We start from the raw sequence: 20838 nt of genomic DNA, 5'->3' as shown, positions 1-20838 counted from the left end.
CGTGGAATCGATTCGCAAAGTTGGCGAGTTTCCATCCATTTCTTCCGTCAGATTGCACGCGAGCGATCGGTACTCTGGCTGTGCTTATTATCGACGATTCGAATCGCGTGATTTCAGAGCTCGATGAAGCGTTCGCCCGATTCCTTGGCGCGGAAAGGAGCTACGAGACAAGATCGTTCTTCGTTGGAGAATCAAGTAAATTGGCAGTTGTCGAAGGTCTGTCTCATCGTTCGAAGAAGCTGGTGGAAGGTGGTGGCGAGTCGATTCCGTTTTGGATCGTCCTCTTCCGTCCGATTACTGTGTTTAGTCGACGAATGGATGTTCGCGCGGGAACGCTTGCCGCCCGGATAAAGTAGCCTATCGACGTAGCGAATCGAAATGGCGCTATACGTCGCGTGACTGCACCTTCGGAACGCTTTACGATGGAATGCACAGGATTACCGGGAATCTGTTGAATTTTCAATGGACAACTGACCGCAACTGACGGTGAATGTCATCGCTACCGATAGAAGCGTTTATACGATTCAAAATGGCAGGCTAAACGCGCGCATTCGGCGAGAAAGTATCAAGTGCTTGGAAGTGAGATTCGATGCCTCTGATCGACCTACCGAGAACGCCTCGTGGTTCGAGCACGCGATACGCGTCGAGAAAGCAGTCTACAGGCATTCGTAACGTTACCACTTACTTCGCAACGACCGAACAAGAACACCAGGGGACTCCGTTATACAGCTAGAAGTTGCGGATGTTCGCGATAGGACAATGGTACGCAGCCTGGCCGGACGAGGAACCGCAAGCGAGAGCCGTTGCTTGTAAAGGGTTGCTACGTAGATGTACAATAGTAGGTATAATATGTGGAATTGCAAGCAAGACGACCGCGGGTGGTCCGTTAGATCGGTGCCACTGTCGCGACCTAACGTGACTCTGGTAGGTGAACGGTGCGAGGTAAAAGTGCACGACGGTGTGTTTGCAGCGGTGCGACTGCAAGGGTGGTCGTCGAGTTTGTGCCGTTGGTTCTGTCGCCGTGGAACGTGTGTCGCGGAACGAGTTGATGGCTTTGGTGGAATCGTATAGTTGCCACGAGTCGCGAGGCAGCTATAGATTATTGGCGGCATGATCGGTAGCCGCGGTGTGGTGGCGGCGGTGGGACCCGCGCAAGGAACAAGAAGAGTCGAAGGGCACGATCTTGTAAAAAGCAGAAGCAAACGAGCAAAGGATGGAGTCGGAGGCGGAGGGCGGCTTATCAGATGGCTCGGAGCGCGCAGGAAACGCCGGTTGCAAATTCAAGACACGGTGTTCGGCCGCGAAACGAGGCAACTCGAAGCCGGAGACGCAGCATCCGGTCGTGCAGCCGGCCGGCAGATATTACGTAGCCACGACCATGTAAAACCATCGCCCGCGACATTTTGTCTTCTTCCCTCGATGCACGAGCGGCTCGCTTTCGTGTTTCGCGATTTTTCCAGCCGTCTAAGCGGATCTCTCGACTTTTCTCCGTTGCCTCCACCTCCTGTTTCTTCTGCTTCTTCTTCTCCCTCGCCGCCCCTCTCTCTCTCTTTCTCTCTCTTTCCTTTTGTCTTCTTCTTGTTGCGCTCCATGCAAATGGAGTGGCCAGGAATAGGCGAGCGAAAGAAACCCGCCACGAAGCAACGCCGGCAGCCGGCGGTAGAAAAAGAACACGAGGAAGGAAAAAGGAGCCCGAGGAAGAGCCGGAGATGTACCGCTCAAGGACACGATCTACCGCAACACCGAGCTCCGTGACAAGGATGCCCAAGCCGGCGAACAAGGAGGAAGAATGCAGCTCGGAACGCGAGAAGAACGAAAGGATCCACCGGGGAGAGTCATTCGTGGATCTCGGTTACACGAAACTGCTTGTTCGGTGGAGTTCTTTTAAATTCGCTATTCCAGTCCCGACACTGCCGAGATTCGAAACTAATGATTCTCCTTAGGACGTTCGCCGACGACGATGCACGGCCATCGAGTCGACTGCTCGAGGTTCCCTCTTCTCTCCTTTCTTCGTCGCGTGGGTGGAATTCTTTAACGAACCACGAAGAATTTTTCGAGACGGAACACTTCGAAGAAATTTTTATCTCAATTTGCCATCAAGGGAAGCAACGCAACGTTGTCTACAACGCTATGCGCGTGTGCGCTTGTAGGATAGCCTATGTACAGGATGTCGAAGCTATCCCTTTCGTAATTTACGATATTTAAAGATTTCACGGCAATTGTGCACCTTCGTCTTCGTCGTACAAGTGGAATGCTTTAACGAACTACAAAGAATTGGTCGAGGGAAGACCTTTCGTTGAAATTTCTATCTCGATTTGCTATCAAGAAAAGCGATTGTTATTCGTAACCCCATGCGCGTCGATGCTCGTAGGAAAGTCTACATCCAGGGTGTTACAAGAGGCGCGAAGTTTCGTTCGAAAGATAATTTTCCGATCGTTTAGAATGTTTAAGGATTTCATGGATTCGTTTTACTTCGTGAAAGCGCATTCGAAGCGGCTCCCACGTGCCGCGAAACAGCCTGTAATCGAACGTCCATGGGAATGCTCGCCAGGCGATAAGCGATGACCCGGCAGTAAAGGAAATCGCGTATGATTTCGTAGTTGGCCATGTAATTTTCTCGGCGAGCTCGTTGTTCGATGATTTGCGAGCCGGCTGGACTTTTGCATAATTCGAGTTAAACGGCTGCGGATAAGCGTAGATTACTCGGCATAAGGAAGTGTGCAACGAGCGCCGATCAATTAGTCAAGCTCGAGAGACTCGGATGTATCGGCGGGAATGGTCTCGGAATCCAGTTTCTCTCGACGTTTCAACCGTGTTCGCCTGCATAACGTTTAAACTACGCGATTAACCTACCGGTTGATCTCGACTCACGACGACGATACGATGACTGGCTCGTTTATCAGCTCGCGTAATTATCTTCGTTTCTCTTCCACGGTCATTGAAATATATCTAGCGATGTTGATTGACCATCGAGATCGTCGATGGATACCTGCTAATTTCTACGACATACTTAACATAATCTGGACACCTGAATCGATAAATATCGATAAAGAGCTAGAGTCGATCAAGTTGGAAGGAAACTGAGAAACAACGCTAAAGCGTGGATTTTCGACTTACGGCTGATGCTAACGGTAGATGCACGTCTCGAGGAACGGAGCATCCGAAGGCCGAAAAGCACACATTCGAATACGTCTACATATCGATATGACGTGCCGAGTTCGTCGGAACACGCATCCAGTGTAGGCGCCGCGAATTCGTTTTCATCAGCTTTCAGGATCATCGTACAAAACCGCACGAGCTCGCGTAAAGAAAGTTTCAGGAGTCTGTTTCACGGTCGCTGAAAAAGCGGGTCAGTGTCGAGTGGAAGATGGAAGATGTACTTTCACCATGCTTACGAGACTTGCAGGTAATCGTGATTGCGTTTACGTAACTCGAAAGCCGCAGAAACGTTGGGCACGCGACTCTACCTTGTCCGGTATGTTTCTCATCTCCATCAAAACGTACGTATCATGTTATGTTATCCTCGAAGCACGAAGAACACGACACGTACTAAAAGAACGAAATTGCTGGCAATTTCGTTGATAAAGTTCGGCAACATAGCCATGGGCCGAGCGAAACAACACGACCGAGGTTAAATATCCTGGATTTAGTTGTTAGCTTCGATATTGCTCGCAATATCCAGTTAAACGAGGAGCGAGGTTATCCGATATCAACATTACGCGTTCTTTTTAAGCGAAGATTGCTTTGCGAGACTGCTCGGTTCCTTTTCGTAAACCACTCGAGGTTTGTAAACCAGTCGCGCATGGAAAAAGGAAGAAAAGAAAGAGCTGGCTGGTAAATTCGATATATCCTGGTTCTCAAAGACGATGGCAAGGAGCGAGTCTGTCTTCTTATTAGCCGTGATAGCTTTTACGCAATTACGACTCGTGCGCTATGGAACGAGAGATCATTTAGAGTTAATGAACTGGATGGTTGACGAAGCTCGCACAGAGCACGTGAAAGAAGCACGAACCTTGGTGCGCTCGTTTCGCGGCACTGACCAACGCGTGCACCACCGCGTGCGTGCAGCACGAATGGCGGATGCGGCGATCGTTGGAAATCAAAGGGCACCGTTGGACGTGCCTCTCGTGGTTCGGCGCGTCTAGTTTTTGTTTAAACAAGAATCTGACAAGCCACGCGCTTTCGATGTCTCTGACGAAGAGAAAACGAGTTTAACGCCCCCTAATCGATCCAAGTATCGCGAAGGCGAGTTCGCTGTTACGCGTTTCGATCTTTCCATCGTCGATCAGTTTCGTCGAACGCGAGCGAAGATCGAGTCCATAAGAAAGAGTTAATTGGTAGAAACGCGAATGAAAAACCAAGAAAGCGTCGAACTAGACGAGAGTCAAGAACATGTCGATTTCTACGGTTCGTTCGCTAACTACGGATCTTCGATGTTTCCCGGTTCATCGCGACATTTTTTTTTCAATGTCAGGAAAAATCGGCAAGCTCGCATTCCCGTGCATATTCGTTATTATCTCGGGAAAGGAATCCAAAGGAGCAAACGGTTCGTAATACCCGATATCAGCCGTGAAATTGCAGAACAGTCGAGGGATCGTCTGGCAAGATCGGCACGTCCAGCTCCGGGGTAGAAAAACTTTCAAATAAACTTTTCGCCCTTTTTCGTTTCTTTCTGCCGTTTCATTCGCTCCGTTCCCTGTCATTCGTTCCTCTCTGCCGAGGACGAGCCGGACCGATGCTAGAACGACTCGTTCACTACCGATCCTTGCTTTCTGCGTGCTTAATGGCGCGCGGAAATCGATTGTCTTCACCGAAATTGAAAGGTACAGTACTGAATTAACCGTTCTTTGGTCTATTCGTCGCTATTGCTCTTTACTTTCGTATTCGACAAATAAACGATTACATTTGTACAAAAGGAAGACTATAAAATTATACGAAAAGAAGATGGCATTGGTTATACGTACGTATATTTTACAATTTTAAATGCTCGTCGTTTACGGTTGCATTTCACGAATCGCGTCATCGTGCCGGCAGAATCCGGTCGATTGCATCCATTTCGTGGACGGCGGTTAAATAGAATTACGTAGGACGTGGCAATTCTGGACCAAAATCACTTGCGTTATTACTCTTTCGTAGCTCCGTGGCAAAGCAACAGCGGCGCGCTGCAAGCAGGGCTGCATGCCTTGTAATCAATCCGCAGGCGCGCTACGTACCTTCTCCAGCCACGAGCAACCATGCTCGCTATTGTGAACAAACATCCTCATTCCCTGGGCATCCCGTTCCGTATCCATTCGCGGTAAACACCAAATTAAAGGGCAACCGAGTCCGCGCAGTTGAACGTCGCCTTTTATAATTAAGGATCTCGCTTCGCTGTTTGGATTAACTATTTACGCTACATTTTCTTCTTCGTCGATTTACGAGTACAACCACATTCCCTATATACGTTTATTATGTAGAACGTGGATGTATCGCTGGTCGAAGCAATTTGGGAGACTCGTCAATCGAGTACCACGAATAGTAAGCTCGTAGAATTTCCATGCCATCAAAAGGATAGAATCAACGAGAAAAATAATATCGCGAGACGTCGAATCCTTTGGGATTCGTTCGGGGACTCGAATCGTTTAATCGCGACAAAAACGGCAGAAGCCAGTTTCGATGTTTCCGCGTCTCGAATCGGATCATAGGGTTATCGGCTTCGTTATCGCGACGGAGGATCCACGTTGCACGTTGTTTACCTTCGACACACGTCACCGTCGCTGTTTTCACAGTAGCGATCTTAACGTTTCTGTGAGGCACGAGCAAACGTGACGCACTTGCGAAGTTCGAGTCCGTTAGAACGGTATACCGGCAAAACGCTCGAGAGATTAACACATTTTCTTTGGAGCATCTCGCGCGCCGCGAACGAGTCATCGCCTTGTCCTTGAAGCACTCTCTCGTTATGTTGCACGTCGCGGGCAAGAGTGTTTTCTGAGAAGTCTGTTCATCCATAAAGATGTTTACAGTATGACTATATACAACGTGGTTTTTAAAGCCGCACGAAAACAAAGATGCACCTGTTGCGTCGCTAGTATTGGACAACGTTAATACGGCGCGATGTATTCACGAATAGAGCTAGACATGCGTCAAACGGAAACAAAGTATACTCCGTTATAGTATCGATTCAGCTATTCTCCTCTGGCCTGTATAATCCCAAATAAGTACCATATTTTAATATTTGCTTTTAGTATCGAATATAATTTTATTGCCTTTTGCGTATCCTACGCTTTTTATGAATGAAGTATCCCAAAAAAAGGTAGTTCGAGGAGCGACGTGAAAGACTCGACCGTGCAAGCGTGCAAATCCGAGGTGAATTGTGAAAAACGCACCACGAACTTACACGCGCAATCGGGAGCCGACACAAGCTACTTGAAGCGACCACGTGACAACACCCACTGAGCAGATCTGCTTGTTTCTAACGTTAGCGATCAATGTTCAGTTGTGCCATCACTAGCACACGCACTTCCCTCCCCCCCCCCAAAAAAAAAGACATATCTGTAAAAGATACAAACGCGAAGAGGAAGTGGAGAGAAGAATATAGTTAATGCGACGTAACATATGCGTCGATAGCTGCGAAAGAGTCGACCAAAGAAATTTCTTCGAAGAATGATCCCTGCAAGATAAAGAACAGGATATAGGTAGTTGGGAAACGCGGGCGTTAACTGACGTTAAGGGATAGTCTGGATGACCGGAACGATTCTTTTCCACGAATCTAAAACTCTGCACGGAGGACTGCAGTTTCTTGGAAAGAATCGGAAAGAAGAAGCTAACGGTACGCGGCGGTTCATCGCGCGGAAAGAAAGTACGCCGATTTATTACGAGTCGATGGATGCGACTGGGTGTTCACGAAACGATCGATCGCCGGAGACCCAAGCCTGGTTGCGCAATTCCAAGATTTTTCGAACGCTCGGTTTCGACCTCGTTTCGAGGAAGTTTATACCGTTAAGCGAAGACGAGCACGACACTAGAGTCGAAAGGAGGAGAAAACGTTGGGAGCCTCGTCTCCTTTCTCCATCGATGCCTTTTCTTTCGTTCGTTTCGCGATCGCAGGAAACGGCAATTATCAAAACAGTATCAAGATTTGGAGCTACAAACAGAAAATGGAACGAATCTCGAGAAGGAGTGTCTAACCGTAGGTACCGTCGTGCTCTGCTCCGTGGCGAAGTCGAGGAGAATCCAAGCGACTATGGCAAACACGAGTAGCCCACGAGAGCGTTTTATACGATCAAGGTAATGCTCCGTTTAACGATCCCCTCTGAAATTGTGGCAAGCTTGTACGCAACTCAACAAACCAGTCGATCCGATCGTTTTTAACGAAACGAACGTTCCTTGAAAATAATCGCGTAGTTAAGAGCTAATAGACTGCTCCATCTGGGTGGTCGACGGCTGACGGCCGAGGGTAGACAAGCAATCTCGGTGTCAAGTTCATCCGATCCCCGAGGCGGATTCTCCTCTTCTATTCGTGGACACGGCCAGCTCGCGGAAGAATCGCCACTCTATGGAAATTATCGTAATAACGCGCGCGATCTCACGTGCACATAAAATCAACTATCCACGTAATATTCTTGGCCATCGAATTGGAAATGGTTAACGATCTTTAATAATTTGTATTTCATTCCATTGCCACGATCGTGACATGCATTTTTCTCGTATCGCGCGCTACATATTTTCGTTATTTCGTCACACATCTTGCGCGCTTGCCTTCGAGTTGGATAATACGGCGATTGAAAATAAATACACAAACGATTTCAGCAGTCTCTATGCCATTTTCAGTGGCATTTAAATCCAGCGAATTGCCTGATCATAGAAACTCGCGAGCGTTGTCTGACGATAGGAACCCCGTGATGGATTTACTGATAAAACAGCGTAATAAAATGATTGTTACATACGTAGATACGTTATTTACGAGATCTGTTTGGGTGATGGAGAACTTGTTCTATACCGACCGAGGTTCGTGACCTTTTCGCGGCAGGAGAACAATCGAGAAAGGTTACTTCCTTTTGCGGCGGTTCTACCGGCTCGATGGTATTTCGCTGGAAGGTGAAGGGAAGGCCCACTTTCGTCCCGAAATTCGCCTTGAACTTCGTACAGGGTCGGTTGGAATTAGGTCGAGCAAAAGTTGACCGAACAACGGTTTTAATCGGGTGACCATTCGAGTTACCAAACTAGTCGTGCCGCGTTTCATTGACCATTTCTCATCGGTCGCGGCCGTTCGATTTGTTACGCGATTTACCGTTAAACTCGAAGCGTCGATTTGCGGTTGTGACTGTTCGCTGACGCTTCGCCTCGATTTCTTCGCTTCGAGCGACAACTACGGGTTTCAGAAAAATTCCACAGATTCGTCGATCGTCGCTATAGCCGTGCGATTTTCGCGCAACCGTAGTCTCGTTCGCACGTCGGTCGATAACGCAGAGTCACGGCGTCGGGGCACGATCGTCGATAAATCGTCGGGGTCGATAAATTCGGTAGCGTTAATTAGATATGGATATGCGCAAAAAATTCGTATCGATCATCCTCTCTTTCTATTATCCATAAATTATGGGAGGGCGTGGCGAATTCGAAGATTCGGCGGGAGATAAGAACTTCTGCCGCGTCGAAGCGTCGGCGATCGGAGGTTTACCATCGAAAAGGGAACGGGACGATGGAAGTTGCGTCTGCTTGCTTTTAACGGTATTGAAGGAGAATCAGCCTCCCTTTACGGTTGCACAGCGAGCGAGAATACTACCGCGCGGTCGAGTGTGCGATCCAGTCTCTCCCGTTCCATTTAGCGTTATAATTAATGAAATTCAGGCAGATGCAACTTTACAGATACGGAACGGTCTAAGTCGGTCAATATCTCTGTTTGTATCGATGTAGCCGTGATTTAATTTGCCACGGACGAGACTCGTCGTGTAAGAAGCAACCAAGCGGAGGGACTGGTCGCGCCGTTCGTTGAATATTAATAGCGCGCCCAGAAACGAAAGTTACGCGCTCGATGTTCGGTGCTTCGATAGTCAAACATAAAATTATACCGAACGACGCTCCTTCCCAGGATCGTCATGCGAAAGATAGAACACGTTAGTGGGCCCTGTTCCGCGCAGATTCGATCGTTCCTAAATTATACGTTGCGAGGTCGGCAGATCTGCCTCTTTTTTTCCCTCCTAATGAAAATAAGGTCGATAAAAGTTCCTCGCCATGATAAACAGCCTCTAGACGATGGGGTGGAGCTCGTCGTAAAATCGAGGAGAAAGAGGAGAAGCGAGAGCCCCGCCGGGGCAAGGAACGAACCGGCGATTCGGCTAAAATTCTTTCGTTAGGCCGGCCGATCGTTTTCGAACGAGTCTGCTTTTACGCTTGTTGCAGCAGCGTCGATTCGAAGATACGCACGTGCATCGTAATTTCGTGTTACGGTTGCGTCCTTTTTTAAACGAACACGATACGGCTGAGATGCGAACGCGACGGTTTTAAGAAAACACGCACCGTTGAAGAATAAATGTACAGATATAAAAAGAACGTGATTCTTTGTGTCATTCCGTACGCGCTAACCTTCTCATCGTCTCGTTCGAAGGCGGAAACGCGGCGTCTGATAGACACGTCTGCAAAAATGACGCGTATATCGCGGGTTTCGCATACAACGGTGTTCATGCAAGTTCGACGCGATTCGTCTCGCAGAGACGTAAATCGAAACGACAAACTCTTGAATCGTCACGGATCCAGATAGCGCACGCCTACCGCCAGGCTTTTAAGCCGGAAACCCGTTCCGAAACGTTAGTTGACGCGATGAATCTCCGCGGCAACGACGATCGTAGGATACGGTATAAAGCTGCAACGTGTAATCCGCGGGAAAACAATAATTCTCTGTCGACTGATTCTCAGGAAATTCCTATACCGGTAACGGTGCGAGCGGCTGTCGTTAAAGTCGCATTAAAGTCGACAAAGATTGTTCACCTTGTGCCACAGTTATTGCATACAGTTAGGCGCGCATCGCGTGGAATTAGAATCGACGATTTTATCTCGTCCCTTCTCTTCGGCTCGGTTCGTCGCGGTTCTCGCGTTCGCCTCTCCTTCTCTTTCTCTTCCTTCGCCGCGATATACCTCGTCGCGAGAAGAGAAAGGTAACGGTCTTGAACGATTATAAATCACAAAATATTCTCGTCGGACGGAACAATCGGCTAAAGCGTGTCCCTAATTGATACAGTTACTTGCTTTACTTAATTAAGCCTGTTCGTGGAATCGCGCGTACACTCGACACCGCCGATTGTCTTCTTACGCGGTCGTGTACGCGGTCGAGAACGATACGACGAAACGACGAACGAAGCAACGAATCGTACGAACAACGAGAAAGATAAAAACGGATGCGATCGATGAGGGTCGACGACAGTGTTTTTAATCTTTTACGAGGTAGTCAATCTGACAGCATTAATCAGAGCAATTAATTTTTGCCTACTTACCTTAAGAAATCACAGATTCGCGTTAAGACCGGAGACTCGTTATCTCTTCTTCGCTCTTCCCTCGAGATTTCACAGGAAAAGGAGACGCTTATCGCCGTTTCGATCGCGTTATTAATTTTCCGCTGTGTCGGTCGCTACGCTTATTCGCCTCGATACGATCGTTTTCCAAGAAATCGTCGAAACTGGCCAGCCGAATCGAATAGCGACCCCCGTTAAATTCGAGTGCACGATCCCCCCGCGGCTACATTCCTCCTTTTGCTCGATTAATCGTCCACGGTGGCGTCGTAAATTCTTAGCAATTACGTACGCCCGCTTGTAGCCTGTCGACTCGGTAATTACTTACTTTCAGCCGGCGGGAGTTCGCTCGGATCTCCGTTTAGACGAAAACGTTTTAATACACGATCTATCGGTGGTAGGTCGAAGCGACGAGAAACGCTTTCCATCGGTAGAATGCTCGATGCGTGAAGTTATGTGGCATCTGTCAGAACGGTCGATTAAAGACCGCGATCGCGATCCCACGACTATCCCATCCTATCCTATCCATAAGATGTACCGTTAATGGGCAATCGGAACGTGACACACTCGTACACCATCTGCCATTGCTCGATATTTATATATCGGCGTTCGCAAATGCCGCGACCAGAGGCAGAAGCACCGTTGCGTGGCGTTATTGGCAGAAACGGGAAGCTATGCACTGCTGGCTACCGTATGCGTATCGTTCGATAGACGACAGTCGCGAAAAAAGCTCGTAGAGCAAATGTCATTTTTCAGAAGCGAACGGTCGAATCAGTCGTAAAACTTTGATGGTCCATTATCATGATCGTTATCGTCGATAACCGCGTATTCGATACGCTCGGCAACGACAGAGAGGCCGTGTTCAAAATATTATAATCGATCGAATGGGAAATTCGATCGCGAACGGCCACTTAACAGATCGTTGCCTGGAATGTCCTTTCTTTTTTCCCCTCCGAGTCTTCCTTCCTATGCTCGAACGAGATCGCAGATAAATACTCGTTCGACGTCGGCATTGCCATTAAGGACAAGGTTGCCTCTCGCGAGCCCTGCCAGGAATCAACAGGATGTTGTATATAGATGGCAGAGAACCGATTCACCCGCGATGGCGGCTCCTCGTTTCCGGTTTGGTTTCCATCTTTCGTTTTCTCAATCCTTCGCGTTTTTTAATCGTAGTCCACAAATTGCCAAGAGATTCGTCGATTCTTTCGGTAGAACTCTTCGTCATTATCTGCTTCTATTATGCTTTCTATCGTTGTAACGTTTATCTTTCATTTTACTTTTATCGATTTACCGATTTTTAAATAGAATTTTCTGATATCGTCTGTTAGGTTTCTATCGTTACTTGGCGCGTTTCAATTTACGATTCGGCATTACGTCGTAGCTTCTCGTCCTACATCTTCTTGGCCTGTGCCCTTTCGCCGGAAGACGACAGTTGCGAGCAGCCGCCGATTTGCACAAATTGGCGATAGAGAAAGTCGTGAGCAGAGAGGGACGCGAAATCAGATTCGCAAGGAAACACAACGGTTAACGGTAACACAGTGGCGAGAGAAAATAAAGGCGAGCGGTGGGCGTCGTTGGCGGCCGTGGCCGTGGCCTCGCCGGCCAACTCCGATAACTAAGGTCGTGGCGTTTTATGGAGTTCGCGCTCATAAGTGTAACGGTGTTCGAACACAAGCTCCGCGATTCGCGCTCCAGAGGAGCGGTTACCGTTGCGTGGTCCACAAACTCCTTACAGTCGATATTCTCCAGGAATCGCGTGTCTCCGTTTGCTTTTCCATCTTCATCTTCGTCTCGTTCTTCCCCTCGTTTCGTATCTTTCTTCTTCGTTTATGGCATTGTTATAGGCCGCGTGACCATCACGGCTACTTAACGTATCGTGCAAGTTGGATCACGAACGCCGAGAATACGTCCTTTCCCCGGCACGATTTAAATCAGCTTCGTGAATCGATACTTCGGCGAAGACGATACTTCGTCTGGATTTTTAAACGGTGCTGCGCGAAACGATTTCGAAGCCCAGAGACGTTAGAGTCTGTTGGTCGCGATACGGTGGAATAGAGGTAACGAGGACGTCTACGTCCAAGGTGCTCCATTTTCACACCCACGTGAAGTTAAAAGCCGTTGCGAGGCGGTTGTTATCGCGTGTAGATGTCGCAAAAACTTGGTTACCGTTCGACGATATCAGCTCGCGTTCGTCCGAACCGCGTCCGTATCCGTTCCTTCCCGTTAATCCCCTGCGTCTTCGTTCTGCCATTTATGGGACGCGCTACTCGATCCTTCCGATAAACCGAATACGGCGAAAGCTCATTGCGAAATCTACTCCTTCGCCAGACTTTTCCGGGATCGCGAAGCCTGATAGTCCAATATGGTTTCGGGTAGGTAGAGTGTTGCTTTTGAAAGAAACGGCGAAAGATCGGCGTCGAAAGATCACGGTCAAACTGTAGCACTTCCTTCTCTCGTGGCGCCTGCGGTCGACGAACAAACGCGATCGCTGAACAGGAACCGGCTTTTTCTTTCCGGCGTTCCTTCCGCGAACGACACGGTTTCGATGGCCGGCCTTCTAACGGATTTGCAGCGAACGGTTTCGGCACGCTCGTTCTTTCAAGCGGTCGAATCGATTCCTCCGCCGTATATTCCTGCGGCCTCGTAATTCTTCGACTCGTGAAAATCGAGCAAAGAATGCCGCCAACGTTAGGCGGACGCCGATAAGCGTAACGGTCGTTGGAAAAGTTTGGAAAATCGAACGAAGGGAGGGAGCTAAAGCGTGTTTTTAGCGCAGTGGAGCGTGGCGTAGTCTATCGAAATGTAAGGACGGCCCAAGAACCGGATCGGAGACCGGTAGAACCGTTTTACCCACATATTCGGCCCACGGAAAGTTACGAGCGAGGGTGGCTGAAACGAACGGAGGGCACTCACCGGAACGACTTTCAAACAGAACGTTCCAACATTACCAGTCGTACGGGTTCAAATATTTGTTCGTGACGAGAAGACCAAACTATCGGTACGAGGTTTTTCTTTCCTTTTCTCCTGATCGTGCCAGTCATCCAGGTCGCGTACCTCCATCGCGACCTTCTTCCTCCACACGAGAATCGAACATGGTACCGTTGATCGAGCAATTTGCAAATAACGCGAACCGCGAGCTGCATCTGACGCGATATCGCGTTTTCTCTGCATTTCGAGTTTCCGTCAGGCGATTTTTACGCGATCAAGCGAGGGTGCATAACGTTCATCGTCGATCCTGTACTTTGCGCGTTCTTCGTTGGAGATCTTCATCGGCGATCTCCATTTAGCGATTGAAAATCGGGCCAAAATTGCCGGATGTATTGCCCCCATAACCACGGGCAAAGTGAACGCTTCGAGATTACGGTGTTTCTTTTCTCCGTGTATTACACAGGCCGCCGAAATTACACAGGCTGTTAATCCTTCCCGTTTTCGTTTTTCAGTACGCCCTAAACGACCGATCGTGCAGGTGTTCTCAGACGGGCCAGGGAACACCCCGACGCTTTGTTTTTACTTTATTCCGAAGGACGAAGCGTTCTGAGCTGATTAAGGCTGACTGGCGGGCAGGCTCCTTTCGCGAGAGATCGTTGGCGGGACTGGGAAAGCAGGAAATCTAAACGGTCGATCGCCTTAAGTTAAAGCGTAATTTTCCTCGAACGCGAGTGGAATACTTTATCCGGAGGTTTCGCCTTATTTTTAGACCGTGCAGGGAACACAGGTGTTCGCCTTCGGTTGTAATCGCGAGGAACTGCCGACGATGGCAGGCAGCGTGGAATCGTTAAAGGTTGTGTCGAGCGAATCGAAGAGATGCGGCGGCGCGCGTCCACGCCTATCTGTGCAGTATGGCCAGGAAGTAGCTTTAAAACGTGCTAAGTGTTCAATAATGAGCTCCTGTCGTCCTCTTCCCCCTTTTCTTTCGCGTTCACTCCTCGGGTTCGTTCGCCTTTACGAGTTTACCTTCGACTGCTCGTTGCTCAGTTTCGATCCCCGTATCGACACTTTTCATCGACTCTCAGCACGATCCTCGTTCCCATCTTTCTCATTTTCCTTCTATTCTCGTAGTCGTTGATCGAAACTTCGTCGAGCGCTACGTTCCTTTTGCTTTTCCCAGACAGGCAGGTCCGTTTGTTTTAGAGAACTAATCTAGTCTGTTCGAGTAATTGGTTTCTCCTTCGGCTCGCTTCCTTTTCACTTTCCCGCCGACTGCGTACCTTCTTCCTTTCGAGCGTGTACACACCGTCCGCGCAAATTACGAGTTAGAAATTGAGCGTTACTGATTAAGGGCGGAAGAGATAATGGGTAGAGCGCGTTCGAGGATATTGTTAGCCATAATGAGATACCTTAAATACCTTCTGCGAACGTTCGTGTCTTCCGTGAACGCGTCCAAGCTGCAATCCTTCTTCACGATCACCCGAACGACGTCGCGAGGTCGTCGCACGGAGACGCACAAATCGAAGCAATCTAATACGATCGTAATCCGACTCTTGTTCGGCGCGTCCGCGAAACCTGTGTCCCGTCCTCATTGTTCGCAAATGAGAATTTGTTTGCCGCTCTCTAACCGGTCGTTTGTTACGACATTCCACGCGTCTCATTTATGAATCCGACATCCGTTATGCGGTTCACATATATATTCCCCTGGCGACTATACCGTGGCGAACTGACGGATCGCTATTTCTAGTCGATCGCGTCTTTGTCGAACGTTGGACTCCAGCCAAACGAACTTCGTTCGTCGAACCTCGCAGCAAGTTCAAAGTTAGCCGGAGCCCGAAATTCTTTAAGATCCGAGATATTCCAAGAGGCGACTCTACTCGTTAATCACCGAAAAAGATACGCCAGATTCTTGGTCAGATTTACAGAGCGGAGTAGCAGCGGAGTAGCAGCGGAGTAGCAACGGGGATACGAGTTTCCTGAGCGGAATGTCTCACACCTGTTGGTATCTTTCTCGGTGACGAGCGGACCGGTTGACGCGAATCGCGCGAGGCGAGAAGGTCGACGAAGGCGAGCGATTGCCGTTGGAAGAACGCTCGACGAGGAAACGTTAATTAACTGAAAAGATTCCGCGGGATAAAATTCCAAAGGGTCGCCGAAGAAGCAGGTCGTTCGACGATGATCTAAGCGAGCGAAGCGCGGAGCTACTAAGATGGTCAGGGCCGTAGGCAGCTTCGGGGTCAACGGCCAGGCGGCGCCTGGAAGATCCTCCATCGGCTGAACGCGAGATAGTGGGGCAGGTCGTGGCTACGAGTCCGGGGAAAAAGGAAAAAGGAAAGGCACCGACAGGATAGAAGAGAACACCGCCGACTCGAATGGCAGATTCGCGCGAATCGCCAAATGAAAAACGTCACGCTTGTCACCTCGGGGTGTCCTCTCGCGGGCTCCACTTTTCTTCTTCGCTGGCCATTCAGGATCGCGGCAGCGAAAGCGCGAGCGAAGCGAAACGATCTTCGCTCGGCAACGCTCGAATCGCTCGATTTAACGAATAAGATCAAAGCTGCGAAAGAAACGAATCGTTTCCCGTTCAAACGCAATTACGCGTAAAAGCTGGAATCGAACGACGACGGATGTTAGAAGAAAATACGAGATTAGCAAGGAGCATGGGAATTCGCAAACTCCCTTGCATAGCCCGTGTGAAGCGGCGAATATGATTTTCAAGTTCGTTCAACTTCGTTGATGGGATTGGTGCTGGTAACTCGGCGATTCATAGCGGCGATAAGGCAAAAAGTGGGGCTGCTTTAAGAAAAGCATAGGAACGATGACGGCGACGATCGCAACGACGAGGATGATGATCGCGGTGATGATGATGGTGGCGGCGATGAAGAAGGAGTCCGTCACGGAGCGGTGAGCTTGCGCGCGCACGCTATTTCTACCAGCGAGTCTCTTCTCTCTTGGACTTTATATCGTGCAAGAACAGCAGTCCCGCGAACGTTACCATCTTCCGAGATGCGTTGATCGTTTCAAGACGAAACGATTCTCCGTGCAAGTACCGTGGATGCTGCGTCAGATCTTGGGGACACGAATTAGAGTTTTTTGTCAGCGACCATTCGAGCATCGCATCGTTGGTCGTTTAAATATAGCACCTGGACGAGCCGATGCGGATCTCGCTGAAATTTTCTGACCGACGATGACTGGCGATTTATGAAAGTACAGAGCAGAGATTATTCATCGTCCTCTTACGAGACTGTGAAATTATAACGTGCTATAACATTATGCGAATCCCTCTGTGCATCCTTCTTCTTTCGATACACGAGATATACGTACGTGTATACGTGTGATCGTTTCACCGTGGTAGAGTAAAACCTCTAGTTTTATTGTTTTCAGAGTTAATCAGGATTCTTTCACGCGGCGTAAGATGTGCGTGACAAAAAGGTAATTAAGTGTGCTCGAGTTACGTAATTAAATATACGAACATACCCGATGATTTAATGGTTGTTGAACCTTTCGTGAGAACCATAATGGACGTAATAACGTTTCCGGTCACCCGACAATTACACTTTCATTCGGATCTTTCATTTGCTCCGTTTCTCAGTCGTGAATAACATTAACCATTGTTCGAACGTTCCGCCAGAAGAGTTTACGCGAACGCCGCTCTATCTTTAATGACTCACCGAAGGGACGATAGAATCGCGTACGGTCGATCGTGTCTCGTTGCGTTTCAACTTGCATTCGGCAGAAAGGACGATCGACGATAGTATCGAGGCGCGAGCACTTCCTCGACTCGACGATTCGTGATCTTCGCGAAAGTGCGAGTACGCGGAATAACGACACCGGCGGTGCGAGTATTGGCAGGCGTCACGCCTCTCTGGCATTGAACTCACCGACTTGGACCGCGCTTCTACCTTAGAAAACGCGCACCTGCTCGCGACACATCGGACTTCCATTCCTAAACGTTTCGCGGTACGAAACTACTTGCGCGATTCTTCGAAAAGCTCTCTTCGCGTATCTCGCGTTAAGATCTGTCTATCTTACTTGGATTTTTATAACTTCTTCTCCGAAATTCCTAACTGGAATCATATTTAACGCGATATCGTTGGCTTCGCGGAATTTACATATCGAAAGACTAACTCGTTGTTCGAAGGGTCGACGGACTTCCGACCAGTCGAAACAAGGTACCAGCATGAATATTCGACCGGCGTCGCGGGCCGACACGAAATCGGACGTCTATCGAGAATACGAACGATTTGACGGCCGAGTGTCCGTGTACGACTAAAAATACTCCACCTATTCGAAATACTTGTCTTCTTTCTATGCAACGATTCGCTTGGCATAATACAGCAAACGATTCAATAGCTCGATGTATCATTGAAATGACTAAAGATACTCGATCTATTCGAAACACGGACGTGTTATTTACACGACACGACGCAGCTTACAGTAGCGTTGTCTATGAGAAAAGTTTGTTCTCTCTCTCGCTCTTTCTCTTTCTCTCTTTCTCTCTCTCTCTCTCTACTCGCAATGAAAATGGTCGGATCGGTATCGTCCGCGAGTGTTGGACGCTCGCAATTTCGTAGCTAGTTTTAGAAGGCAATTTAAGCGTACCGGCGTGGCGAAACGAGCGTGGTGGAGCAACGCGTTTCGGTTTTATGCGCGGTTTCGCGTTCGCTCGATATTACGGGTCTCGACTGTTGCTCAACACGGCCCTGACTTTGAACCGCGTTTGCTCGACTCTGAACCGTGGGAATGGCGACCACGAGGCATCGCGCCGATCGCACAGGTTTTTATTTTCCCGACTCGATCGATCATCGCTCGCGTCTATCCATCTATCTGTTTTTCGATCTAACCTCTGCTCTCCGAGAAGAATCTCTTCGGCAAGAACAAATCGCATTCGTACGATTTACAACTGGAATATTTTTCGCGTCGCGTATTACACCGTTTACGACCACCACCGCGCCGTTTCTGCTTCAAAACATTCTATCTATTCTCGCAAACCGTGCGAAGCTATCCAATGGACGAACATGTATCCGAAAGCAACGGCGAGGAAGATTCTCATCGCGTAAATGCCGTCGCGGACTCGTCACTCTGCTTATCACGTCTTCGCGGTGATTAATCGATCCATGGATCGTTTCGATCGATCGTGGTGGACTCCTTATCATCGAATATTCCTTATCAACCTGGGAGAATCTTCGACACCGATGCGTTCGAACACTTATTCCACCAGGAATAGGTTGGACAACACTTTGGGTACGCACGTACCTTGGTTGGAAATTCACTCGGTATCGAACTTGAATTCTTCGGTTCACCAGCTCTCTCTTATCACTCTCGGTTATCACTGGGTTCCCGCTCGAACTTGTGCCGAAACTTCGCGGAACCGGAAATCTTTGGAGAACCGGAGGAGAAGAAGGAGGGAGGACAGAGAGGACGGAGAAACCTTCACCGAATTTTCGTTCACCGGTCGATCACACACGACGGAACACTCGTCTCGGACGGGTTGATGGATAGAAAAAAAAACAACGTTCCTGATGGTTGGGCTGTCGGCACGGCTCTGTCTTCGAGGCGGCGCATCGGGCTCACTTTATAAACGGAGTTGGCCGGGTGGTGGTCGCGTTTGCTTGCCGGTCAAACCTAGCCGGTGATTGGACGCGTTCGCGTAAACAGGTCGCGCGATTGGCCGCGAGATCTAGCGGTACCGTGGCTCCATCCAAGGGGGATCTCTCGCTTCTTCGTGGCTACGATGTTTCCGTGCGTCTCTATCTCGTTCTTCCTTCTTCTTTCTCTCCGTCCTTCCCTTCTGTCTTCTCGCTTTCCTCTCGAACCCAGTACAGGCTAGTTATTTCGCGTAATTAGGGAACAGTGACATTTTACCGCTTTTTCCCTCCCTTTCTCTCTTCTTCACTTTGGTCTTCCTCCTTCTCTTCGTATCTCGCCTCGACTTCCGTGCGACGGTCGCGTCAACCGCTACCGAATCGCTCGCCGCGTCATTTGCTTGGCGATGAAACGCTGCAGCCAACCGACCAAGAATTCGAGAAATGGGCCGCCCTCGACGACCCACCTTGCAACTATTATCCCGCTGACGCGACGGTATCGGCGGTCACGCTGTCCCGCAAAGAGATAGGAGGGTGGAAGAAAAGTAAGAGAAGATGGGGCGGAGGGAGGGAAGGATTTTTCCAAGATCGATCGCAAGATGATCGCAACCAGGAAGCCCGAGCGACGTTCGTACTTCGTGGCAGAGGGTCAAGTCGAGGTAATAAGCAAGATTAATTCGGTGCGTCGGGCGGCGAACTTCAACGATGGAGACGATGGCTGGTCGTGCGAGGCGACGCGATCTCCGATTAGAAACCGCGAGTCTCTGCGATTCCGTATGGCCGTATTCGCTGACTCTTGTACCGAGCGCGCACGGTATGCCTGCTTACGTCGATTGCTCGTTATCCCCCGCCGTTGAACAATAGTCGAAACCGAACTTCTCTTACTGTATGTCGTTGAGAGGGGATGTTGAAACACGATATCGAGAAGCATCGGTAAGATGTTCGAGCCGCAGCTCCATCGGAAGTGTGGGAGGAAAAAGACACGATCGAATTACGCACGTTGCATCAACCCACGCCATCTGTCTTTTTTCTATTTCTTCGCTTCCTCGAAGGAGCAAAAGATCGATCTTGGACATTCCATGCGTATTCCGCGGGGAAGCTAGCATTGGGCAAATACAGTTGTTTCGATAGCGTCGGTTCGCTGCTAACAAGGCTATTAAGCGAAGCGGGAGGCGAGCGTAACGTCCCGCTCGGCTCGCAGCGGTGGCGCGCGTGTACAATCCACGCGTGCACGCAATTCCACATAATTCCCATTCAGATAAATCGACCACTAAATAAACATAACTGTCGCTAACGAGCTATCTTGCGGACGCGAGAGCCTCGAGCCTGATCACAGTATTCCTACGAAACGACGATGATCATCGCCTCGAGCGACCGAACCAACGTCACCTCCGATCGAACCCTTCGCCGTAGATATCAAACTACCGTGAATATCCTAACTGCGTCATTTACGAGGATACCAACCGGCTCTCTAACTCCGTAATGGCCCTTGATGACAATCACCGCTGCATGAAACTGTTATTTTAAAGAAATACTCTCGAAGAAGGTATTTCGCCCTGCAGATAGGATGCATCGCGATGCGAAGCAACGATAGCTGACCGAAAAGCGAGTGGAAATCTCCCATGCGAAGATCCGTCCGAGGATCCAACCGCTGACGTCCATCGATCGTACGTTCTTCAAACGGGAAAGGTCAAGCTCGACGTTCGAACGCGATGTCGGATTTTTAGTTGGAGAACACGTGTTGCTTCCACGTATCTATCGTGACTATAGGTAGACAAGAAGATCGATGTCCGGTTATGGCTCGTCGACGGGACTCCTGCGTCGAAATGGAAATTTATTAGTAT

At 49.2% G+C, this 20838-nt stretch overlaps 1 protein-coding gene across 1 annotated transcript in view; it reads right to left on the bottom strand.

The window, feature by feature from the left end:
• LOC126865240 (uncharacterized) overlaps positions 1 to 18942 on the bottom strand; it is a 37316-nt gene extending 18374 nt beyond the window's left edge. Inside the window, exon 1 of the mRNA XM_050617550.1 lies at positions 18666 to 18942. The gene's annotated coding sequence lies outside the window, so the exon portion shown is untranslated. The remainder of the gene's footprint in view (positions 1 to 18665) is intronic.
• Positions 18943 to 20838: the final 1896 nt, after the last annotated feature.

This window comes from Bombus huntii, chromosome 4, assembly GCF_024542735.1.
Source record: "Bombus huntii isolate Logan2020A chromosome 4, iyBomHunt1.1, whole genome shotgun sequence".
Lineage (NCBI taxonomy): Eukaryota > Metazoa > Arthropoda > Insecta > Hymenoptera > Apidae > Bombus > Bombus huntii.
This window is presented reverse-complemented; position numbering and strand designations above follow the sequence as displayed.